This window comes from Panthera uncia (assembly GCF_023721935.1).
Source record: "Panthera uncia isolate 11264 chromosome C1 unlocalized genomic scaffold, Puncia_PCG_1.0 HiC_scaffold_3, whole genome shotgun sequence".
Taxonomy (NCBI): Eukaryota; Metazoa; Chordata; class Mammalia; order Carnivora; family Felidae; genus Panthera; species Panthera uncia.
Window position 1 is genome coordinate 80352794 of NW_026057584.1, and position 26995 is coordinate 80379788.

At 40.8% G+C, this 26995-nt stretch overlaps 1 protein-coding gene across 1 annotated transcript in view; it reads right to left on the reverse strand.

Moving 5' to 3' along the window:
- The window catches only part of LYPD6B (LY6/PLAUR domain containing 6B), a 180758-nt gene extending 154113 nt beyond the window's left edge, over nt 1–26645 (reverse strand). The window contains exon 1 of the mRNA XM_049616162.1: nt 26541–26645. The gene's annotated coding sequence lies outside the window, so the exon portion shown is untranslated. The remainder of the gene's footprint in view (nt 1–26540) is intronic.
- Nucleotides 26646–26995: the final 350 nt, after the last annotated feature.

Below are 26995 nucleotides of genomic sequence, written 5' to 3' on the forward strand. Positions count from 1 at the left end.
ATGTGGTAATTTCTAATAAAAAGCAAATTTTAGAAAGATGTTTAAATTATTAAAATGTCAAAGAACTAACATGTTTATTAAGGGTCAAAATGTACACATGAAAAATATGATCAGGAGAAAGGATTCAGCACTGAGAAAGCTACCTTTCACAGTTAAACAACTCAGATGCTCTATACCAGATGCTCTATACCATGCTTCTTATACTTGAGCATGTCTTATGCTTTCTGGGGTGTTGTTTGTTTGGGGTGCCTGGGTGGTTCAGTCGGTTAAGCATCTGACTCTGGATTTTAGCTGAGATCATGATCTCATGGTTCATGGGTTCGAGCCCCGCATCGGGCTCTGTGCTGAGAGAGTGGAGCCTGCTTCGGATTCTCTCTCTCCTTCTCTCTGCCTCTCCCCTGCTTGTGTGCGCTCTCTCTCAAAATAAATAAATTAAAAAAATTTTTTTAATTAATAAAAGAAACACAGGTGATGGGACCTGAGGAGGTGCACTTCTAACACACTCTCAGGTGATACTGACACTGCCAGTCTGCAGACCTCACTTGGTGTAGCCAGGTTTGAAGCAACAGGAAGTAGGTAGAGTCCAGCCTGTGTTCTCCCAGGAAGCATGCCAAGCTCATTCTAGGCTGAACAAAGAGAAAATGAACTCAGAATTTCACCTTCTTTCAACATTCTAAAGCAAGGGCATAGAGTCCTCGCTCTGGCGAACCTTGGTGATTAAATAATTAGCTATGTTCTTTAAAAGGGGGGGGGGGGGTCTCAATGAAATTACGATCATCATGATTCCAGGACCGAATGAGTTTGTTAAAGCAACCAATGGAACCAGCCTTTGGCCCAAACATGGCAGACAGTCTCTGAACACCCTAGAATCCACAAACATACCAAATCTCTTGGTGGTACTTTTCAACCACATTGTTTCCTACAATGATTTTGTTAGATACCTAAGAATAGGAGGCAGTCCACAAATTCAGAATCTGTCATTCACAGAGAGACAAAACAAGGCAAACATGCCTTCCATGAGCTTACCAGCACTTGCCAGGCGACTCTGAGAACTCTGGAGCACAGGAAAAGGGGTGAACTTCTAAGGAGTCAGAAACAGTGCCTGCCCTTTCACTACCAAACTCGTACTTCTTGCCACCTCAGGGTCCATCAGGAGCTAACAGCAAAAAACATGCTCAGCAAAAAACTCCGTAAAGCCTCAGTAAGAGATTGCACTGCCTAAGAAATGACTCAGGTCCACACCCAATATCCTCCACCTCGACAACCCATCAAAGCAATAGAGGGTGACCGTGGGGGGATTCCTTTCACCCTAAGGAAGAAGGCACCTGGCTGAGAGGCCTCCAAGTTCTGTGCACTGAGAACCTCAGCAAGAAACTAACTTAATGAACCACTCAGAAGAGCAAAGAGAATTCCCACCAGCCTCCATGTCCCTAAACACAATGCCATTTATCCCCAATGCTGTCATTTCCTGCCTGCAGTGAAGTAATTACACACAGTGGGAATTCTGGAGCTGCTGGTTCTAATGTTTACCTGCTGTTAACTTGTTGTGTGACCTCAAAGATATTTCTCTAGTGCCTTGATTCCTCTGCTATAAAAACAAGATAAGGGAATGACATGCTTGACAAAGTGCCCTCGTAGAATACTCAAGTCATTGCTATCCTAGAGATGCTCACAGGGATGGTAATTAACGTGTCTCTTTCACTAAGGCCTTCAGTAAATATGATGGCACGTTGTGTAAAGCATGGGATCCCAAATGATATTTCCTTTCTTGCTAAACCAGGTTTCAGTGGCAGATGCTACCTATAAAATTGTTGATAAAAACTGTATAGAATGTGCTTCTTTGTAAATCACTATTCCATTCATTGAGATGTATTTTTCCATAATCATGGCTCTAACAACAGCCATGGCTTCACAAGCAGAAGAGACACTAGAAAAATCACCTTAAGTTATATTTCTATAACCTTAACATCCAGCATTAAAAACTTAGTTAAGTAAAATTGGGCTGTACTTCTTTACCAGGGAAATAGTTTGTAACCACTGAACACCATGTTTTGGAAGACTAATTAGTAACATAGTCTGGGCATGTGAGAAAAGCTGGTTATAAAACACTCTGTATGTAAAACAATCACTATAATCTGATTTTGTAAATCTATGCAGGCATAAAAAATACTCAATAAATGGTAGCTATTATATTTTACATCTCTCTTTAGGGCCCCAGCCCTTTTCTTATGTATTTAAGTTATATATTCAAGTTATGACACATATTAATCATTTATGTGTCACAAATGTAATGTGAATTTTCCCAGTCTGTTGTCTCTTCATTTATATAGAAGTTTTAAATTTTAATATATGCAAGTGAATTTGCTTTTTCTTCACTGGTTGCTTCTCTTGCTTTAAAGCCATAAAAATCGTCATTCCTAGGCAGACCTAATAAATTTTTTCTGCTAGCTTTTCTATTATTCAATTTGTAATATTCAACCCTCTGGACTTTATTTGTAAGATATCCTATGTTTGGTGGGGTACAAAGTGATATCTTGTTATGTCCAAAGCATGTCTTAATTAATCTATTAGACAATGCCTCCTCATTGCCTTATTTTGAAAACTTTAGCACATTGGTGTTATACGTAGTTAGGAAATTATTCCAGTTCACTTTTTAAATAAAAAGTACAAAAACTTCAAAGGAAAAACCCAAATATACATAGTAGTTTCATAAGAAATCTCAGTAAAAGATTATAAACAAATGAAATCATCGTCATCATCAAGCCATTTCATCTTCAATGGGGCATCAGTCAGCTAAGTAATAATTCCTATTTAAAATTAGTTCTTCCCATTTAGTCGAAGGCTTTGAAAATATATTTGTAAGGCATATAAGTACATGGTAGCTGAGTCACCAACCGTTGGTTGAATTCTCTGCTTATTTTATGGGTAGGGTCTACTTCTTGGATCACAATGTTATTCTCACCCCAATACACCTGAAAAGAATGCCCCATGGCCTGAAAACACAAAAAATAAAATAAGTTGAAGAATTCATTGCTTAATTTAGTGAAGATTTAGAACTATCATTTTCACTCTATTGATTTTCCCTCCAGATATATTAGAAACCTACCATACACAGTATGTACTATATAAATTTGGACGTGTTTTTTTTCCATTTCTAATGTCTGCATCTTGCCATTTCCATTAAGATATAAGCTCCTGGAAAGCAAAGGCTATGTTTATTGGAGAAGAAAGGAAGGAAGGAAAGATGGACTCGTTTGCTGAGCCTTGCCCACAGTAGACACCCAGGAAAGGCTAACAATGGACCAACTATTTTAGCATTTCAGCCATAAATAGTGCTTAAGGGGAAAAAAATTATATATATATATATATATATATATATATATATATATATATATGCCACTGAATGTTTTCATCTGAATTCATCTCTCCTACTAAGTAACATGGACAGATTTTTGCCATCAACTCACACCCTGAAGCACAAGACATGATGATCTTTCTTTTCATTTGCATAGCTACGACTCGTCATTATCCAGCCCTATTTTTTGACTCAACAAAATAGAATTGCACCATTAGGATTTCAGCATGTCTGTTCTTGCACTGACTATTTTGAATTGTGCCTTTTAGAAAAAAACACTTCAAGAAAAAAGAAAAATTGTAACTCGTTAAAGTACACAGCCACTTGGCTTGGTTTTAGAACCTGAGCTTTTCTGGGTTCATTTTCCATGTAGGGAAGGAAAGTGTGAGAGAGGTTCCTCTGGAGCAAGGCAGTGGGTGAGAGTCCTCAGCCTTGTAATCTCTGTCTGTAGTCCCCTCCACCCATGAAGGGACAAGTTCTCTAGACACTATGCTCATCATCATCATCATCATCATCAGTGCTACAATTTACTGAGCATTTTATAGATGTCAATCATACTGCTAAATGTTTTACTTTTTATTTCCAGTGGTGTTTTCATTACCAAAAAATTTTAGTATTTCCTCCCCATTTCTAAAACGATTGCTCAATGTGATACGATGCATAATTAAGTGTAATTTTAGAGATCTTGCTTAATTTTTTAATCTAATAAAGGACTAGCATGTTAAGAAATTTGGTATTTAATTTCATAATATACTTCTTTCTCATACATAAAACAGAAAAGTCTAACCTATAAGAACATCTCGCCGTCCCTGTATCTCTCTTCTCTGTTGGAGAAGAATGGATGTGTCTGTCAGGCAGCAGAAGGAGGCCCAGGAAAAGCAGAGAGATTATCTTACATGCTGGCAAAGCAACTGTATCTGACTCCTCCCACCACTGTCCCTATCCTGCTCCCAAGCCCCGAGGAGTATGGGAGACCGGGGCAGAGTTACATCCTCATAAACACTAACCAGACTGCCTCTCCCTTGCCTCTCTCTCAGCATTTGCCTACGGGTGTCCACTGGAGAGGCAGGCACGCCTCACAGGAGGTTCCCAGGGAATAGAAAGCAAATGCCAGGGAACCCAGGGAAAAGCACAATTCCTTCCATTGTATCAGGAGAGAGGCATCTAAAAACACATATAAACACACACCTAGTGTACTCTTGGGTTTAAGCAGTAAGCCTTCTCATTGCTGTTCATATCTGCTACAAACCATGTTCCAGAATATCACTGCAGCCTGCGAAGTCTGAGAGGCGGCGGAACAATCCTGTAGAAACACCTCTGCTCCTTTCCGATGCATATTATGGGAGAAAATTAGCACCCCCGTTTCATCCCACAGAGTCTAGAGTCAAACCCACACCACTACAATGTGCGGTCTCCTCCAAAGACTCTGAGAAGTGGGAGAAACAATGCATTTGCAAGGCCTGGAGGTCAGCACTGGGACGAGGGCAGGGCAGTCGCTAATTGAAGCCAGGCCCCTGGGGTTCAGGTTTGCCCAGGCTGAGTGCTGACTTTACTCCTCACGGAGCAGCGCCTTGGAAGTCGAAGTTGCAGGAGACACGAGAGCAGCCTGCAGAATCTCACACTGTTGGCCTCGGTCCCTTGGCCTTCCCTGTGTTCATGCCCTTCCCCAAGTAGCTGTGCGGCTCCTCCCACTGATGGGGGTCAAAATAATCGCTTGCCTCTTGATTTCAGGCTTGGCCTGTGAATGGCTTTGGCTGGAAAGAACCCAGGCTTTAAGAAGCCTTGCAGGTTTCCTCCTCTTACCCCTTCCATTTCTGCCACTGCCTTGGCAAGAGCTGCCCTCAGCTTGGATCCCACCTGAAGCCGATGAAAACCCAAACGACATTCCCAGCAGGGCCATAGCTTGAAGCACAACTGCTCAGTGAAGCCCAGCTAAGATCAGCCAAGCCCCAGAGCCAGCCACAATTGCAGGAGCCTTAATGGATAATAAGGTGACTGCTCACAGAAAACACAGTATGCCCCCATCCCCAAAAAATGATAACTAAATTTTAATAAGTGCTTACTATACACCCATTTTTATAAGACCTTAAGGTAAATTTAGTTATTCATTCCTCACAAGAACCGTATAGGACAGATAGGATTTTTATCCCTATTTTAAAGGTGAGTCAACAGAGACACAGTTAAGGAGCCTACCTACAGCTAGAAGGTGGTAAAGGCAGGGTTCAACCCCACTCACTTGCATCCAGAGCACTTGCTCATAACTGCCACGCTAAACAGGCTTGCAAACCTCCTGTCCCAAGCTGCCTAAAATTTAGCTGTGGCTTCCCATACCTTGGGGTAAAATCCAAATTGACAAGCACATTAGTAAAATATTCCAGGTCATTCACAGCCTGATCCCTGCTTATCCCATCCAGGCTCCTGCTCTCTCCCCCTCACCCTTCCCTCAAGGTCTGCCCCAACCAACCACACTAAGCCCCTACACTTCACCAAACTCCCCAGCTCCCTCGCACTTAGGACCCACTGCTCCCTCTGCCCAGAATGCCCTCCCCCTAGTTCTAGAATACAGGTCCCTAGGGTTCCTCCTGCAGAAACCACTTCCTGTCCCCAGCTAAGAGCATGTGGCTGGCTGCTCATCCTGAGTGTTCTCCCAGCTTCCAGGACCTTCTCCAAAGAGCATGGACCACTTTGTGCTATTACCATCTGCTTAGCTATTTCTGAGCCTAGCCATGAGCTCCTTAAGGGCAAGGCCTAGGTCTTACTCATCTTTTTCAGCCCAATGTTTAACAAGGTGCCTAGTCTCATCGTGGGAGCTCAATAAAAGTTTGCTAAATTAAAAAGGGGGCAAAAGGAGCAGTGACATGAGGGAGAAATGGATATGGAGACAGGAGGTTTAAAGTTTCATTTTTAAATAGCAAGTCTCATTTCTAATAAACATTAATTAAACTGCTCAACACCCCTGGGTCTCCAGCTATATATTCTTCAATTAAAATAGTTCTTTCATGACGGCTTCCTCTGCCAAACCTTTCCTCGCAGGCTTCTGTGTTCACCAGAGCGTCTTGGGACGAGTAACAAAAGGCACTATATTTGCTTGAAACAGAAGGGAAATTGAAGGCTTACTCCCTTACTTCACTCCTGGCAACACAAAAGTGCACACACTCTGGTTTCAAAAGAGATGGAGGTAAGCTTGTGGCAGAGGGAGGCACATTCCTAAGGAGTGAAAGGAAAAGATTCCCAAGACAGGGCACGGATAAGTAATGACTTGACATGGGGAGAAAAGGCTTATTTAACCCAAACCAGCGAGTGACTCCCAGGAGAGGCGGCTTTCAGAATCCCAACTTGCAGCTGACAGGTGGTTATTATTCCTTAACCTCAGGGACACCCAGTAAAGATTCAGAGCTGGGCAACCTCACAGCACCTGTGGAGAGCTGACAAGATGGAGGCAACAGGTGCCCTCAAAATCACACGTCTCCAGGAGCACCTGGGTGGCTCCATCAGGAGAGTGTCCAACTTCAGCTCAGGTCATGATCTCGTGGTTCGTGAGTTCAAGCCCCACATCAGGCTCATTGCTGTCAGCACGGAGCCCGTTTCAGATCCTCTGATCCCCTCTCTCAGCTCCTCCCCGCTTGCACCTTCTCAAAAAAATTTTAAAAATAAAACATTAAAAAAAAAAAAATCACGTCTCCTGGCCACTTACATTAACCAGGCCCTGATCTTGGAGCCACAGAGAATCTATATCAATAGGAGGGAAGAAATGGTGGGCTCCTGAAGTCTCAGGCTGAAATCCTATATGCACACACCCCTCTCCACCCTGCAGCTTTGCTGTGACTGTTGTTTGTGTCTCCTGGGAAAGGTGGGAAAGACCAGAATAATGGGTGTTCCTTGATGGCTGCCACCTGCAACTAGGACCGGATGTCCGAGTTATAGACGAAGGGAATGCAAGAACCATAAGATCTTTGAGATCAGGCCATGAAGAGTTTTCAAACACTTTCTGGTGACCACTTTGTTCACACAACAGCTTGCAGAAGGGAGGAAACTGAGACTGCTCCCTTTGGGAAGCAGGGGCCAGGGACCCCAACTGTTGGTGCAGGGACAGCCTCTGAGATGGCTCGGTGGAGGCTTGGGAATGTGGATTGGACATCACAGATTTAGTCCAAACCTGCATCTTGCAGTATGGAAACCATGGTTCAGAGAGGTAAGGTGACACATCCAACGTCAGATGGTCTGAAGGCAGAAGGACCAAGTACAGGATTCAGGTTCCTGACTGCCAGTCCAAACACTCTTTCCTCTACACACTGCCACCCCCTTTTCTAGAAAGGGCCCTCCACACCCTAGCCTCCCCCCTTCCCATGGGCAAGTCCCAGGGCCATTCTAGGGCTTAGACTGAGGTAATGAGTAACTTAGTGACCTTATGTTTCACTGGTGTGTTTACCATATGTATTAGGGAGAGCTCTGCTGTAAACAGCAATCGATCCCCACCTCTCGCCACCCCAAGCCACCCTCAACATGGACAAATAGTCAGGGGCTTTTCAACGACCTAGAACTTTCTCAGGTCCTGCTCCCATCCCCTCTCCTTTTCCGTGGCATTCTCTCAGCCCTGAATCAAATGACCACCTGCAATGCCGGCATTCTTCAATTTGCTGGGTTTGTCCCTAACGGTATTTGTATTTGGTCTTAAAATGCTGCCTGCTTCACTTTCTAATTTCATTTTAGACGCCTGCAAGGAGAGAAGCCAACATTTAATCGTAGGGACTGGAGGGGACTGTACAAACCGCTTACAAGGCACAAATAGAGTAGTTATTTTCCTATTTCCCTTCTGATTGAATTGTCTGCTGTATCATATGCAGTAAACAATGTGAACCAGAAAGCAGTTCTGCATCCTTATCTCACCCCCTCACGTAATCAAAAGAAAAAATGCCTTGTAATAAAAAAGGAAAAAAGGAAACCAGAACTTCAAATTTGTTTAAAAGTTAATTAAACTTGAAAGGTTTGTGGGAACAATTCATTTCCTTTTGTAGCCTAAGACCGTAAGGTTCGCATTCCATTTTACCAGTGGGATGATAAAAAGTAACCTGATGTTATTTTAATTGTAATAATAAATAATAAAGCTGGAATAAAAGGTTTCTTTTTAAATAGCAAAGTAAAAATGGAAACACATGTAGCATACAATTCTGACTTAACTTAAAAAATAAAAACTGTAAACTTTGCTAAGGTGTGTGCCTATTTCATTGCTTTTGCTAATAACCACTTTCATTCTTTTCTGAAAAGATGACTTCACAGTGAGCATACAGGTATGACTTTACATGCCTCCTACTTAATCTCCTGAACTGACAAGGTTAAAATGGAATATGCTCTTTACAAAGAAAATTCAAAGTACAATAAATTAGAACAGGCAGCCTCCTGCAAGCTTTCTGAGTAACTCAGATCTGGGGTCGGATAACGTCCCCATCCTTGTCAGTTCCACGTCATAAGCACCCACGGAAAGGACAATGCTGAGTCAAGAGGAAGCAGGAATCCTAGATGCGTCATACTGAAGATGAGCACCGCGGCTCATTTTCCATCACCAGACGCAATAAACAAAGCCAAGAAGTGGGCTAAACATGGACTGCCTCCCGCTGGAAAATGCTGTGTGAGGGGGTGTGTGTATATGTGTGTGTGAGATAAAACATTTCAGAAAAAGACTTGCTGACGGGAGAGAACAGCAACTGTTGAATAAGGTAAGAGGTTCCTCCTATTGAAACAATGTTGCATTGGATAAAAGGATTTCCAAGCCTCCAGCTCTATAATTCTTTGATTCTGTGGAGTAAAAAGTGAATGTTCCATCAACAACTGAGACTCAAAAACTCCAAGAAGGAACCCACATGTTACCCGTTTCCTTCTGACAGGTTACCCTGGATAGAAACCAGAATGTTAAACTTCCTATTTCCTGTTCCCTCCAAGACTTTTCCATGAGCATCCTGAAGACACAGTGTGCATTTAACTCTTCTTTGTCATCCCAGAACAGTACCTGCAGCATACAGTGGGCCAAGCATATGGAAAGGCAGGAGAAAAAAAAAAAAACTAGCAGGGAAAATTTAAGTTTTATTTTTAAGTAATGAATGCTTCTATCCTAGGAAGCATTAATCAAACTCCTTGGCACCTAATGTCACATGAATAAATTCCTCAATTAAATTTTCTTTTTCCTATTAGCTACCATGCCAAGCCTTCAAATGCACAGGAACAAGGCAATTTTTGTTTGTTCCTTCCCTAGGAGGAACCAGGCAGCAGCTCTTGTTCCATCACTCACATTCTGAAGATTATAAAAAGAGTCATAAAGTAGCGTAAATAATACTGACCACCTTGTTAATCAGGAACTTAACACAGGAACAACACAAGGATGTCTGCTCTCACCACTTGTATTTAACATTGTATTCTTGCTTCTAGCCAAGGCAATGAGGCAAGAAAAAGAAATAAAAAGCATCTATATTGGAAAGAAAGAAGTAAAATTATCTCTATTTGCAGATAACACTATCTCACATAGAGAAAATCCTAATGAATTCACTAAAACACCAGTAGAGCTAATCGCCAAGTTCAGCAAGGTTTCAGGATACAGGATCAAAACCTAAGAATCAATTGCACCTTTAGGCAATACTAGCAAACAATCCAAAAATGAAATTAAGGCAGTTTCATTGACACAGCACTAGAAAAAAAAATTGGTCAGTAATAAATTTAAGAAAATTTAAATGCTCAGTAACAAAATTTAAAGGCTCAGTAATAAATTTAACAAAAGAAGTACAAGACTTAAACACTGAAAGTTACCAAACGTTATTGAAAGAAATTAAAGAAGACGAAAATAACTAGAAAAATATCCCATGTTCATTATTGAAAGACTTAATATTGTTAAAATGGCAATTATCCTCAAATTTGTCTATTGATTCAAAGCAATCCCTATCAAAATCCCAGCTGGCTTCTTGCAGAATTTAACAAACTAATCCTAAAATTCATATGAAAATATAAGGGACCCAGAATAAACGAAACAATACTGAACAAGAACAAAGTTGGAAAATTTACATTTCCCAGTAACAAAACTGCTACAAAGCAACAACAATCAAGATTAGGTGGTACTGGCATAAGGACAGACATACAAATCAACCGAATAGAATTGAGATTAACAGAAGTAAATTGTATATATTTATTGTCAACCAATTTTTGACAAGCTATGACAATCAAAGGGGGAAATAATGCTTTTTTCAATAAATGGTGCTGGAACAACTGAATGGTTACATGCAAGAGGATAAATTTGGATCCCTAACTCACACCATATACAAAAATTAACTCAAAATATTTCAAATATCTAAACAGAAGAGCTAAAACTATAAAAGCTTAGAAGAAAATATAAGTGTAAACCTTTGTGACTTTGGATTAGGCAATGGTTTCTTGGATATGACACCAAAGCACAAGTGAAAAAAGAAAAAAATAAATAGGATGCTATCAAAATTAAAACATTTATATTTCAAAGGATACTATCAAGGGAATGAAAAGACAATGTACAGGAGGAGGCAAGATATTTGCAAATCATATATCTGATAAGGGTCTAGTACCAGAACATATAAAGAATTCTTACAACTCTACAGTAAAAAAACAAACTACTGGATTAAAAAAATCAGCAAAGGACCTGAGTAAATATTTCTCCTAAGAAGATACACAAATGGCCAATAAGCACACGAAAGATGCTCGACGTCATAGGTTATTAGGAAAATGCAAATTGGAACTGCAAAGAGATACTACTTCATACTCACAAAGATGGCCATAAGCATCAAGTTAGACAATAAACAGTGTTGGCGAAGGTGTGAGGGTATTGGAACCCTCACAACATTGCTGACAGGAATGTAAAATGGTACGACATCTGTGGAAACAATTTGGAGGTTCCTCAAAAAGTTAAACCATATGATCCAGCAATTCCAAGTGTATACCAAAGAGACCCCAAAACACATGTCCACACAAAAAACTTGTGCATGAATGTTCATAGAAGCATGATTCATAATAGTCCAAAAATGGAAACTACCCAAACCTCCATCAAGATGAGTAGATAAACAGAATGTGTTATATCCATACTATAGAATACTTTTCAACCATAAAAAAGAATGAAGTCCTGATTTATGCTATCATCTCGAAAACATTATTAAACTTAAATCTTGAAAACATCATATTAAGTAAAACTAGTCTAGTCTAACTAGACACAAAAGATCACATAACTGATTCCACTTATATGCAATGTCCAAAATAGGCAAATCCATGAAAATGGCTGCCTGGGGGCTGAGAAGAAGCAACGGGGAATGATTGCTAATGAGTATGAGATTTCTTTGTTAAGTTATGAAAACATCTTAGAATTAGATAATGTTGATGATAATTCACAACTTTGTGAATATACTAAAAACCACTGAATTATATACTTTATTTTTTAAAAAAAATTTAATGTTTTACTTATTTTTGAGACAGAGACACAGCATGAGTGGGGGAGGGGCAGAGCGAGGGAGACACAGAATCTGAAGCAGGCTCCAGGCTCTGAGCTGTCAGCACAGAGCCTGACACAGGGCTCGAACCCACGAACCGTGAGATCATGACCTGAGTCAAAGTTGGATGTTTACCCAACTGGGCCACCCAGGTGCCCCTGAACTGTATACTTTAAAAGGGTACATTGTATGGGATGTATGTTTATCTCAATTTAAAAATAACAATTATGGTAAGATATGTGCATATACGGCTGGTGAAAGTGTTCACTGGCAAAATGTCTTGAAAGACAGTTTTGAAAAAAGGTATAGAATTTGATCCCATAATTCAAATTCTAAGAATGTACCCTCCATCAATAATTACTAATGCCACAACTTTAGCTATAAAGATTATCTGCAAAGTAGTTTACAAGATCAGAATATTGGAAATACCCTGAAGGCACAGACATTGCCCGACACTGCAAACTGAGCGAGTCCCTTTGATCTGGGCAGCACAGGGGCTGGTCTGCACAGTCTCCCTCACTGAGGAGCCCACCTCTGAGCCCACCGAGCTGGGCAGGCAAGATTGCCGTAGACTCCTACTGTTCTTTCCCGAAGTTCAGCAGTTTTTCAAGAATAAATGCTTCCCAGATTGTTATATGCCTTTGATAGATTACCAGAGTGACAGGCTGTTCATTTTGTCCAGATTCATAGTTGTTTTATGGGGTCCTTCCAAATCCTCCACACCTGACCAAAAGCCAGTAATCCTGCTTCCTAATACAGATTTTCACAAATAATAATCCTGGTACTGGAGGAGGCTTGGGGAAGAGGCACTCTCAAAACTTGAGGTGATACAATAGATTAGTTCATGCTTTCTGCAGGCAGCACAGAAATATATATCTAGGACCTTAAAAATATTATTTATTTCATTTAATTATTTAACTATGTCACTTCTAGAAATTCTAGGGGCACCTGGATGGCTCAGTCGGTTGAGCGTCCAACTCAATTTCAGCTCAGGTCATGATCCCAGGGTTGTGGGATTAAGCCCTGTTTTGAGCTCCCTGCTGGGCATGCAGCCTGCTTAGGATTCTCTCTCTCTCTCTCTCTCTCTCTCTCTCTCTCTCTCTCTCTCTCTCCCCCCCCTCTCCTCCAAAATAAAATTTAAAAAAAAGAAATTCTAAGGAAATAATTTTGGATGTGCTCAGAGATGTAGCTATAAGAACATACATGACAGAGTTGTTTATAATGGCAAAAAGCTGAGTTCAAGCTAAATGTGTACGATACATCCTCATGATGAAAATATCAATATACCAGCCATTACAAATAATGTTTTACATGAATATATAATGACATGGAATATGATTATAAAGGTAAGCTAAAAAAAAGTTTTAATACAGTATGAAAGGTATCATTTCATGCTTAGGAGGTATACATACATGCTTAGAAGAAATGAGAATGGTTAAAACAGTGACTGTTGGAGCACCTGGGTTGGCTCAGTCGGTTAAGTGTCCAACTTTGGCTCAGGTCATGATCTCATGGTTCATGGGTTCTAGTCCTGTGTTGGGCTCTGCACTAGTGGTGTGGAGCCTGCACTGGGATTCTCTCTCTCTCCCTCTCTCTCTGCCCCTCCTCCACTTGTGCATTCTCTCTCTCTCTCTCTCTCTCTCTCAAGATAAACAAATAAATAAACTTTAAAAAAAAACAGTGGCTATTATTGTGTGGTGGGAAAACAGCTGATTAGTGGGGTAATCTATTATTTTCCACATTTTCTATAATGAACATGTATCACCATGGTAATAAGAAAAAAAAATTTTTTTAAGGTAAAATCATATAACTTAAGACAGGAAATCTCTGTACTCAGAACTTGAAATAAAATTATTACTACAGTTGAGTATTTTTGCATTTGGCTCTGGGCTTCCTGGCTGCCAAGGCAAAAAGAGAAATATAAGAATTATCTAGATCTCTACTGTTTTATTTCCCAGTTCTTCCCAGGAGATCAACTACCATTCCAGCACTGGATTCTAAGAGAAATGTATGATGTATCATTGCTCGGTAATGCTAATACCTACCCTGCAGTACAGCACAGCAGGCGGTGACTCACAACCCTCCCTTTTGTTCTAATTCTTGTTGTTATTGCTTAAGAACTGTAGTCCCCACCCCTTGCTCAAGGATAAGTAACACACACAGTGCCTTTTTCCTAATGTACTTCCATCCCTATTTCCATCATAGCAAATAGTCCCCAAATGAATGTTTTCAATAAGACACCAATTGTGCATTATTTTGACAGTGTCACTGTTTCACTACCAACAAGAATACTCAGAAGACAGTCTCCTAGACGAAGTTGATCTTGAAGAGTGGTAGATGGGGGCGCCTGGGTGGCTGAGCCCATTAAGCAACCGACTCTTGGTTTCGGCTCAAGTCATGATCTCGCGGTTCATGAGTTTCAGCCCTACTTCGGGCGCAGTCGAGCCGCGCTTTGGGCTCTGCACTGACAGTGTGGAGGCTGCAGGGGATTCTCTCACTGTCCCTCACTCACTTGCGCCCTCTCTCACTCTCAAAAAAAGAAAAAAAAAAAAAAAAGAATGGTAGATGTGGCATACTTTGAGAATGTACATTTCTTTTTTTTTTTTTAATTTTTAAGTTTATTTAAATCCAAGTTAGTTAACATACAGTGTAATAATAATTTCAGGAGTAGAATTTAGTGATTCATCACTTACATATAACATCTGTTCAAAAGGCCTCAGAGAAGGGAAAGTAGAAAAAAATTTAGGTCAGTGGCTATGGATGGTGGCTCCAAAACTTGATGGAAGTCACAAAGAGGCACTGCTAAGGCTACCATCCCTGAAATGACCTCTGGAAAGCTGAACCTCGTAAGGACGAGAAGTAGTCCCAGAGATACAGACACATAAACTACATTCGTCAGAGTCAGAGTCCCTGAAGGCTCAGACCTGGGGGACAGGGATGAGGGGCATCTGCATATCACCTTCCGTGGGTGTCTGTCCTTGCTATAGAAACCATTTAAATTAGATTTTCTTCCATATTTTACCTACAGTTTCTCTCAGATCCTATGGATCCAAGTCACTCCTGGAGACAGCAGAGATTTTGTAGAGCTTGGGAGACTACTAAAATAGCTTACTCCTCTCTCCAAATCCTCCCTCCCCAAAACACCTTCCATTCCATGTGTTGGATGCTTACTTACCTTCAAGGCCCAAATCAAGTCTTTCCTGGCCACCTGTGTGAGCTTTCTTTCCTCTGTGACCTCTAGGGGCACGTAACCACTACAGTACTCATGACACCCACCTTGCATGTCCTGTGTCCCCAGTCAAGCTATAAGCTGTAAAATACTATGCATCTCACTGAGCACCTGCCACAGTGTCTTATGCATGACTACTAAGGTGACAAGTTCATCTAAATTACCCAGTTTATCTAGGGGCACCTGGGTGCCTCAGTCAGTTAAGCATCCGACTCTTGATCTTGGCTTAGGTCCTGATCTCATGGTCGTGAGATCTGAGCCCTGCATCAGGGTCCACACTGAGCGTGGAGCCTGCTTGGGATTCTCTCCCTCTCCCTCTCCCTCTGCCCCTCCCTTGATGCACTCTCTCTCTCTCTCTCTCTCTGTCTTAAAAAAATTAAATTAAGAATTACCCAATTTATCTATTTCCCAAAGGAAATACACGGCTATCAAGCTGTATGTCGGTAAGTAGGTAAGGCTGATAGCACAACCGTTAGCAAGGCAATAATGCTAAAAGGCCAAAGTTTCTTGACTGGGAATATCATTTTCTGAGGTTATTTCAACAAATTAATTTTATTGGGCTGATCACTATGGACAAAAAGAACGAAATATTCTTCTTGACCTCAAAGAAGTTTATAGTCTCTCAGAAAATCAAGATGCAAATAGAGCTAATTAGGATAATGCCTGATTAACATGAAAACGTGGGAGGACACATAACAATTACAAAGCCATCAACAATGTTCCTCAAGGACCATTCGATTTACCTCCCGCTAAATTGGGGCCACAGGACTAGAAATGGTGTCTAGAAAAAGACAAAGAACCTTCTTCTACTCTGAACTGATCTGCCCTCCTGAAGAGCCCTGGCCTCTTAACTCAGCCATCAACTTGCAGAGGACACTAGACATTGCAGCCCAACAAATGCATGACACCGGCTGGAGCAGCGAGGAAGCTGAAACTCAGCTAAAGGAACCAGCATCACACCACACACAGGAAAACTCTGAGGTACCAGGAGAGCAGTCCTGAAGCCTTCAGAATGAAAGCTTGTCTAGTGAAAGATGGGCTGGATGAGCATTTTCCACACTGCAAAAAACAACCCATTGGAGAGTCATGAAATCAATCTAGAGGTACAAGACTTCGAGTAAATGCTGTTTCATAAAAGACCCGTCACGAGTATGAGTGTGTGTGTATGCATGCACATGTAAACACGTAGTAGATCGTGCAAACAGGTATTTTTTCATACAGCTTGCAAAGCTGTGAATTAGGCAAACTATTTGGGAGATTATAAATGGATATATTTCTAGTCAATAGAAAGAAAACACCTCTAACAAGTAAAACTATCTCACACTGGAGTTTCCAGCCCCCAGAAGACTTCAAGCAGTGCCACCAAAGCTATAGATTGTCATGAGCATATTCATTTAAGTAGAAAGTGCATTAAGAAGAACTCTGCTCCCTTCCTATTCTACGAGACTATCAGTCTAGATCACAGGCAATTAACTATCACTGAACACACAATTAGGAGAAAATAATTTCATGGAGTCACAAGGGTGAATGTATATAGCCTGAATTTTATTTGGTTGTTTATGCTGGAATAATACCTCTGTGAAAGGGAAAGTTTTAAGACCATGCTTCTCAGCCTGGATGTACATCAGAATTACCTGGGAAGCTTTTAAAAGATACCCATACCTGGATCCCAACATGTATTAATTAAAACACTGGCACCCAAAATTTGTATTTTGTTTAATGTTCTTCAAGTAAGAGTTGAGAACCACTGATTTGTAGGTATAAAATGTATAAATGACATTTTATAAAGCACAGAGGGAAGGGAAACAGCCCCAGGACTTACATGAAGATCATAAAAGGAAAGGGCTAGAAAACATTATACCAAGGCTTTTAATTCCTGCTCAGAGTGTAGAGAGCTGAAAAGAGCATCACTCTGATTCTCACAACAAATAAAAAGCCAGATAAAGGGCAAGTCCAGAACCTTCTTGAATCCATAGAAAGCTGAGGTCACAGGGAAACAAACTAGCCCTAAATCTGAGGAGAACCAGATATCCACAGGAAGAAAGAAGGCAAGTACTTGTGTCCCTGAGGCAGATGTACCTGGACACTGGCTAACACACATCCAGTAACAAATAACAACAGAGTACTTCTGGAAAAGTTGAAAGAGCACGGAGACAGACCACTCTGAGGCACAGTGCAAAGGCTGACACTGACAAACCAGCCCCAACTCTAAAAGCAAACTATCACAGGAGGAATTTAAAGTGTGTGGTGCACTGAGAATAACCATACCAACAACAAACCTCAAATCCAGTTCAACTCCTGACTATAGCGATCAACCCCCCACACTAAAGGTCTAGCAGAAATAATAGAAAGGCACTCCTATTTCCACACATAAAAACTGGGAGGCATCTGGGAGGCTCAGGTGGTTGAGTCTCTGACTCTTGATTTTGGCTCAGGTCGTGATTTCATGGTTCGTGAGTGGAGCCTCACATTGGGATCTGCGCTGAGTGCAGAGCTTGCTTGGGATTCTCTCTCTCTCTCTCTCTCTCTCTCTCTCTCTCCCCCTCTGCCCTCTCCCGCTCACTCTCTCTTTCTAAAAATAAAAATTAAAAAAAAAACTATCTCAGTCTCTCACATACTGTACAAGATGTCCAGTTCTCAACAAAACATACAGAGCATGCAAAAAGCAAGAGAAAAACAACACTGCCAAGAGATATGGCAACTAACCAAACCAGACTCAGAGATAGCACAAATGTTGAAGCTATCAGACACTAAATTTTAAATAGCTTTAATTAATTGTAAAGGCGGACAACATGAAAGATCAAATGTACAATTTTAACAGGAAGATAGGAACTGTAAAAGAGAATTAAATGAAATAACTTGAAAGGCTAAGCACAGTAACAGAAATGAAGACTGCATTCAACATGCTTCTGCAGATTTGACACAGCCAAGGAAAGAATCAGTGAATTTGAAAATAGGCCAACAGAACTACCCAAAGTAAAACAAGAAGAAACAAAAAGAATGAAACAAACAAGACAAAAGTGTTCAGTAGCTGTGGAACAAATCAAAACTTCTAACCTAGGTGTAATCAAATTTTAGAAGTAGAAAAGGGAATGGAGCAGAAAAAATATTTGAAGAAATACTTGTTGAGAATTTTCTAAAATTAATGACAGATACCAAACCACAGATCCAAGAAGCTCAAGAACACCAAGCAGGATGAATCCCAAGAATGTGCACACATGCCACATACATACACACACACACACACACACACACACACACACATACATACACACACACAGAGGTATAGCATATTAAAACAGCTGAAAACCAAGGGAAAAAAATTCTTCAATGCAGTGGGAAACAAATGAAACATTAAATATAAAAACAAATATAAGGATTACAGAAGACATCTTGTCAGAAGGCATGCAAGTAAAAAGACAATGAAGCAATATCTTTAAGGTGCTAGAAGAAAAAATAAACTGTCAACCCAAAATACTATACCAGTGAAAAGATCTTTCAAAAAACAAAGGAGAAATAAGGATGGTCATAGACAAACAAAAGCAGAGAATTCATGGCCAGGACACCTACACTACAAGAAATGCTAAATGAAGTTTTTCACACAGAAGGAATATAATGTCAGAAACTTGGATCTACACTAAGACCTGAAGGGTGCTGGAAATGGAATAAATGAAAGTCAAAAACAATTCATCTTTTTCTTATTTGTAATTGCTATAAAAGATAACTGAATGCTTAAAGCAGGAGTCAGCAAACTATGGTTTATAAGCCAAATACAGCCCATAGTCTCTTTTAGGACCGCCTGCGAGCTAAGAATAATTTTTATATTTTTTAAGAGTTGTTGAAGAAAAAGAGAAAATATGCAGCAGAGAACAAATGTGGCCTCAAAGCCAAAAATATTTACTTTCTGGTCCTTTGGACAAAAAGTTTGCTGACTCCTGGTCTAAAGCAAAAATAATAGCAATGTTTTATTTATAGCACATGTAAAAGAAAAATGATGATAACCATAAGCACGAAGGATAGAAGAGAAGGATTAGAAATATACTGCTGTTAAGGTCCTTACACTACATGGGAAACAGTTTACTATAATTTGAAAGCAGATTCTGATGAATTACAGATATATATGTATTTATTTATATAGACACACACATTTTAGCATAATCACTTAAAAATGTTAAAGAAACATAAATAAGAAGTCCACAGTGGAGATAAAAGGGAATCATAAAAAGGACTCAATAGGAAAAAGAAAGGGCACCTGGGTGGCTCAGTTGGTTAAGCATCCAACTTTGGCTCTCTTTCTTTCTTTCTTTCTCTCTCTCTCTCTCTCTCTCTCTCCCTCCCTCCCTCCCTCCCTCTCTCAAAAGTAAATAAGCATTACAAAAGAAATAGTAAAAAGAAAGAAAAAAAGAACAGCAGAAAAATGGATGATCTTCATTAAGTTTAATTGCATAGTAAATGTGAATGGTTTAACATACCAGTTAAAAGACAGATATTGTCAGATTGGTCAAAAAAGTAAGACCCAACTATCTGAGGTCTACAAGAAACCTGCTTTAAATATACAGACATAGGCAAATTAAAAGTAAAAAAATAAAAGATACAGGATGCAAACATTAGCAAAAAGAAAGCTGGAGTAGCTATATTATTAACACCCAAAGTAGTAGAACCCAGAACAAGGAATACTAACAAGGATAAAGAGAAATATTATATAATAGTAAAAGGATCCATTTCCCAAGAGGACATAACAATCCTAAATATGTATGCTCTTAAGAACAGATGATCAAAATACATGAAGGAAAAAGTGATAGAACGAAAAGAAGAAATGGAAAAATCAACAATTGTAGTTGAAGACTCCAACATGCCTCTCTGTTATTGATAAAACAAGTGAAAAGAAAATCAGTAAGGACACAGAAGACCTAATATTTCCAGAATATTCTACCCAACGATAGCCAAATATACATCCTTTTCCAGTACACACTGAGTATTCACCAAGAGAGAGCATATTCTGGAACATAAAATAAATGTGAACAAATTTAAAAGAACAGAAATTATGCAAATTATATTGTGAAACAATAAAGGAATAAACTGGAAAGCAATAACAGGAAAACTTCTGGAGAATTCCCAAACACTTAAAAAATCACGTGACATAGTTTCAAATAACACATGGGCCAAGAAGAATTCTCAGGGAATATTTTTAAATATTTTAATTTTAAATAAATGAAAATGAAAATAAACATAATAAAATTGTGGAATGCATCTAAAGCAGTGGTTAAAGGAAAATGTATAGCACTAAATGCTTATATTAAAACAGAAGAAAAATCTCAGACCAGTAATAAAAGCTATCCCTTAAGAAAACACAAAAGTAAACTAAACCCAAAGCAAAGAGAATGATGTAAAAAAGAAGCGAACAGAAAGCAATAAAAATGAAAGCAGAAAAACAGACAAAATTAATGAAACCAAAATCTGGATCTTTGAAAAGATCAATAAAATTGATAAACTTCTATACAGAATAAGAAAAAGACTAAAGAAACAAATTACCAGTATCAAGTATGAGAGGAGAAAATCACTAAAGATTCCATGGACATTAAGTGGATAATATGACAATACCACAAACAATTCTAGCTCCATAAATTTGACAACCTAGGTGAAGTAGAACAATTTCTTGAAAGATATAAACTACCCAAACTCATCAAGAAATAGGTAACCTAAAGTGTCCTATACCTATTAAAGAAATGAAAGTTGTAGTAAAAACCTTCTATCAAAAAAAACTCTAGGCCCAGATAGTTTCATTAATGAATTCTACCAAATGCTGATGGAAGAAATAATACCAATCCTGCATAGTCTCTTCCAAAAATACATCACAACCTAGTCAAGTTATCCCAGGAATACAAGCCTGGCTCAACATGTGAAAATCAATCAATAGAATTTGCTGTATTAAATATGAAGACAAAAAAATCACATGATCTTGTCAATCGATGATGAAAAGGCATTCAATAAAACTCAAAATCCATCCATGATAATAACTCTCAGTAACTTAGAATACAAGGGAAATTCCTTAACGTTATAGCATCTATCCTCAGTTAACATCATACTTAATTGTGAAAAATTGATGATTTCTCCCCCATGACAAGAAACAAGGCAAGAATGTTCTCTCTCATCACTCTTATCCAACAATGTACTAGAATTCATAGTTAGTGCAATAAGGCAAATAATAAATAACTAAAAGGCATCCAGACTGTAAAGATTTTTATTCACAGATGACAAGACTGACTATGTAGAAAATCCCAAAGCATCTACAAATAAACCCTCTAGAATAAGTAACTTTAGTTACTGTTAGTAAGGTAACAGGATATGTCAATATTTTAAAAAATTGCATTTCTATATTCTAGCAATAATAGCAACCCCAAAAATGAGATACTTAAGTATAAATCTAACAAAACATATGCAATATCTATATCCTAAAAACTACAGAATGCTAATAGAAAAATCAAAAAGGACAAAGAAAAAAAAGAGATAAAACATATCATCTTCATGGACTGAAAAACTCAATATTGTAAAGATGTCAATTATTCCTAAAATAACTATACATTCACAAGGATGTATAGGATCAATTCCCCATTCTAAATCCCAGCACGATTTTTTATAGATATTGACAAGCTGATTCTACAATTTATATGGAAAGGACTAAAAGAGCCACAACAAATTCTGGATAAAAATAAAGTTGGAAGACTTCTACTATCTGCTTTCATAACTTATTATAAAGTCACAATAATCAAGAGAGAGGTAGTGTTGGCACAATGTAGGCATATAAATCAACGGAATAGAATCGAGAGTCCAGAAATAAAGACTTATATTTACGACCAATTGATATTAGACAAAAATGCCAAGACAATTCAATAGGGAAGCACAGTCCCTTCAACAAATAATGCTAGAACAACTGGACTTTCACATGACAAATTGAAAAAGAAGAAGAAGAAGAAAAAGAAAAATTCCTTGACTCACACTTTACAACTTATACAAAAACTAACCCCGTGGATCATATTGGTGTAAAACATAAAATTATGAAAGTTCTAGAAGAAAACATAAAAAATTTTCAAAATAATTGGTTAGGCAAAGAATTCTTAGATATTACAACAAAAGTCTTCTATCAAAATTGATAAAATGGTTTATCAAAGTTAAAAACTTCTACCCTGAGAAAGACACTGTTAAGGGAATAAACATATAAGGCACAGCCTGGGAGAAATCATTTGCAAACCACACTTCTGACAAAGAACTTATATCTAGATTATGTAAAGAACTCTCAAAACCCAACAATAAGAAAACAAACAACCCAATAAAAATAGGCACTCAAAATTACCACTGCATAACATTTAAAAGCTAGAAACTTTTATTTGAATGTGTATATTTTTTTCCAGTCCATTATGGGCCCAAACATAACTTCTCACCAACTTTTTTTTGTACCATATAATTTGACCCAGAATTAGGCTTTTGATCTCTGTTAACTTTTGATGCACTTTATATTGACCTAAAAAAAAAGAAACTATTAGTTTTCATTCAACTCGGGAGATAAATTTTACATAAGTCCTTAGTAAAGAGACTAATTTTCCCATCAAATAAAATTGGCTCTTTAAACACACCCCAAATGAGTTATAACTTTCTGAGGCATAAAAATGTACTTTCTCACCTTTTAAATAATGACCCCTGAGCATGAATCACATTTTTAATCACGTACTTCCTCCTTCTCCTTGATACCAAAGCTAAACAATTTTGGAATCCAATGATGAAAGAAAAGACTTATTTCCCCTTTGCTCATATTTCTACACTTATTTCTTGTCACCTGGTACCATATTTTGTAAGTCACCGTAAATCACGTTTGGGAACAATGCGAGGTACAACAAAGAAACAAAGAGATTCTGCATGAAAGAAATCTTTTAAGATCAAGTTATTCAACACGTAACCCTCTTCCAAGTGAATGTCTTTCCCCATCCCCCACCCCCCCCCCCCCTCCACCCCAATATCATACCTGCTCAGGCCATACTTCTCTGGTGGAAACCAGAGAGAGAATAAACCTTGAAGATTTCCAGCACTATGCCCAGCTTGTTTCCAACTATTGCACTCTTTTCTTACCCTATTTTATTTTTTTAGAGTCTTTTTTTTTTAGTATATTTGACACACGATGTGACATTAGTTTCGGGTGTACAACACAGTGATTCAATAAGTCTGCACATCACCACTAAGCTCACCACAAGCACAGTTGCTGTCACCATATGCCACTATTACAATATCATTGACTATGTCCCTTATTTGTACATTTCATCCCCATGACTTATTGGTTCCATCACTGGAAGCCTGTATCTCCCACTCCCCTCCGCTCATTCCGCCCATCCTTCCACCACCCACCCCTCTGGCAAACTTATTTTATTTCTCTTATAGTACTTCTCAACACCTGAAATATGAGATAAAACGTAAATAAATAGGTCTCCTTCCAGCAGATTGTAAGTTCCATGAGAAGAGAGACTTTGTCTTTCTCCTGTACTCTTTTATCCTCGGCATCCACAACAGGGTCCGGCACAAGTCGATGCTCAATAAACAGCTGTGAATCAACAACTTCCCGAGGCATCTCTCCCTACCCCGTCCCTTCACATTTTCCCAAGGATCCTGGCCATCCCATAGCAGCACTGCCGGTGGAAACAACAAAATATGCTGCCCTCCACTCCCTCCTTTCTTCCAGATTAGTGACCGAGTCTTTTTGCCAATTTCTGTGCTAACGAGATACCGAGGATGCATCCCTGGTTGCCCACTCTAGCTCCAAATGCCCACCAGTGTCCACCATAGCAAATGGAAACAAAAAGCAGCACTCACTTCATACTTCAAATGAAAACAGCCTAAAGGCTTTAAAAGCAATAGGCAATAGAGGCTGGTTTCCTACTAAAAGAACTGTTGAGTATTCATCCACTGGATTTACTGTCAGGAGAACTGTTTTCTCATCTGAGATCTACCACTAACTACATGTGCGCCAAGTCCCAGCCTGTTAGTTTGAAGACAGCTAACGATACTGAAACGAAGCCATGATTTAGAGCAAGCAAGTGTTCTTAGCAGAGGCTATGGGAGAGGGTGAAGGGGAGTTAGTGGGGAGTAGAAGGCAGAGAAGGACAGCTGTGAGGCTTTTTCAAACCGTACATGCAGCCCCAAACCCCCTACCCTAAGCCACCCCTACAGAATCATCACCACGGAGTAAGCCACTGTTGCTGTTCTAACAAGACTATGAAAAACTCAGAAAAACTTCTCCAGGTTTTAAGTGTAAGTTCTTGGAGAAATGGGACCAAGATTTACACTTCTTAGTGACAGCCAGCGTGGTCTCTAACATGGGGTACTCCTGCGTCTGCCTGTCTCCAGCCTCAGCTCCTCTCTCCCCTCAGCCACGCCCTGTACTTCTATTGTACTGAACTTCTCCTGACTGCCCGGACAGGCCAGGCCTTTCTTCATCTGTCACCGCCTGTGGGAGAAACCACTGACTGACGGCCTGACGAACAGCCTGGTAGGCAGTCTCGCTTCTTTCCTGGCCAACTGAGCTCCAGCTTTGTTCAGACAGGGGCATCAATGTGCTCAGGGAAGCCGAGCCCCTCTCTCAGCTGCAGAAGATGGCTTGGACAACACAATCACAGCCCGCTTTCTTCTCCTTTATCAGTGACCGATTCAGGGTGGGCATGTGACCCTTCTGCCTAATGCCATAGGGAGCTTCTGGGAAATTTCATCCTTTGTTATCTAGAGAAACACTGAGAAGCAAGCCCTCCCTTTCTGCTTGGGATGTTATCACCTGAAGCCGTGATGCCGCTGCAGTCAACCTGTGGCAGAGCAGGGAAAACCGAGAGAATCCAGCCTGGAGCCGTGACCGCTTGAACCTCCTACCTCCATACTTCTTAAGTGACACAGTTAAGTAACTCACCTAACGGTGTTATTTACAACAGCAAGCACTGACATCCCACCACGTGGCCTGGGAAGCCCCTCAGGCTTTTTCTCCTAGAGTAGCCCTGCCATCTCCCATTTAGAGCTCAACTACAGTTTCCTCGGGAAGTCTTCACGACATCCCCAGACAGTTAAACAGTTCCAGGCACTGTCATCTCCACATCTGCTTTCTGTGAGCTTCTCAAGAGCAAGGATTTTCACCCTTGGCAGAGGCCCTGGGATACTGTAATTAAGTCTCAGTTTGGGCTTAGCACGAGCGACTCCATTTTGGGTCTGTTGAATGAATGAACAGCAAAACAATGAATGAAAAGACGAACACACAGGATGCCTTCCATGCCTTAGATGAAGACAATGACTGACAGACTGAATACGGCACCCAGGCTGTCTACACTCTACTATGGACTTCGTTTCGGTGGTCGTGAGCAAAGGCAGAGACAGTGCAATCAATGGACATGTCCTATTTTCATCTGCCCACTGGGAACTGCCCCTCCTCAATCTCCAACAGCTGAATTGGAGCTGAACTAATGCCCCAGGCACTGGTGGCACCAGGGTGAAGTATCCACTCCTATCATGGAAACCCACTCCCTATCCACCGAGATGGCTTGGCCTGGCTTTGGTCTAGTTTATCAGTAAGATTTGCTATAAGGATAAAGGATCTGCAAGAAGAGAAAGACTCTCTCCACCCCCTCTCTCTGAAGAAGCAGATAAACCTGCAGGTGCCAGTGCTATTTGTCACGCCATACCAAAAACCTGTCAACACAGAGGGTGAAAAGAGCCAAGATATGTATGAGAGAGAATGAGTCCTGCAGCCTTATCTGAGCCCCTGGATATAGCTATGCCTGAAGCTAGAGCCCTCAGCCTATGTCATTCATGTAACCCAATCAGTTTCTGTACTGCATCAGGCAATATTAAGTGCCTGTGTCCTGGCACCTCTCCTGCCTCTAGGATGGTATCAGGAAGTAAGACTGTGAGGAGGCAGCCTAGCAATGAACAAATCAAGAGTGGGAAAAAAAAAAGGGACCCCCAAAACACACACACCACCACCACCATCAGGGTTTCCCCCTACAAAAGGGTAATCTGAGCCTCCTGGATCTCCCTTCTGCTCATAAATGTGTGGCGACCTCTGGGAGGCATAAAGTGTTACATTATCACATAGGGGGGGAAAACGGAGAGAACTCCCAGCAAGCTTTGTGCCATGGACTTGATGAATATCACATAACTTAAGGCTATTTTAATGATTATAATACCCGTTTTGCCTTTGAGGAAACGGAGACTCAATCAGCCAAGTTAAGTAAGTTGCTCAAGGCCACACAGCTAGCAACCGGAATTTAAACAGCACTCTAGTCCTTTCCCCCTCTCCCTTGGCTGGCCGGGCCGCCCATTCACCCGTTAACCCCCAGGCACAACGCCCCCAGGCACAAAGCCCTGCAGCCTCCCAACCTCAGGCCCCTGAGTCAGAGCTGCCGCGCACACTCAGCCATTCGGAAGCCGCGGGTAAAGAACTAACCCCTGTGCATGTGTCGCTTATTCACCAGCACCAGCAAAAGTACGAGTCGGGCAGACAGCAGCGGCGCCGCAGAGGGAGAGGCGGGAGTTCTCTCGGCTCCTGCGCGGCGCGAACCCCCGCCCCAGCCCCGCGCTCTCCACGGCAGCCCCGTCGCGCAGCCTCTCCTCTCCCCACCAGCGCCACGAAAGCGGTGCTGGGCGGCGCCCTGCCACTCAGGAGACCCTCGCGGGCCCCCCTGCCCCCGCGCCCCGTCCAGTCCAGATGTTCCCAGCTGTTCGCCTCCCGGCGACTTCGGGACCCCCGCCCTCCACTGCTCCGCGGGCCCTGCACAACCCGCCGCAGCCGCGCCGCCCGGCTCACCTGCCCCGCCGCCCCCGGCCGACCACCGCCCCCAGCTGGCCGCGCCCGCCCCGCTCACCTGCGCGGCCCGCGCCCGCCGGGCCTCTCCGCGCACC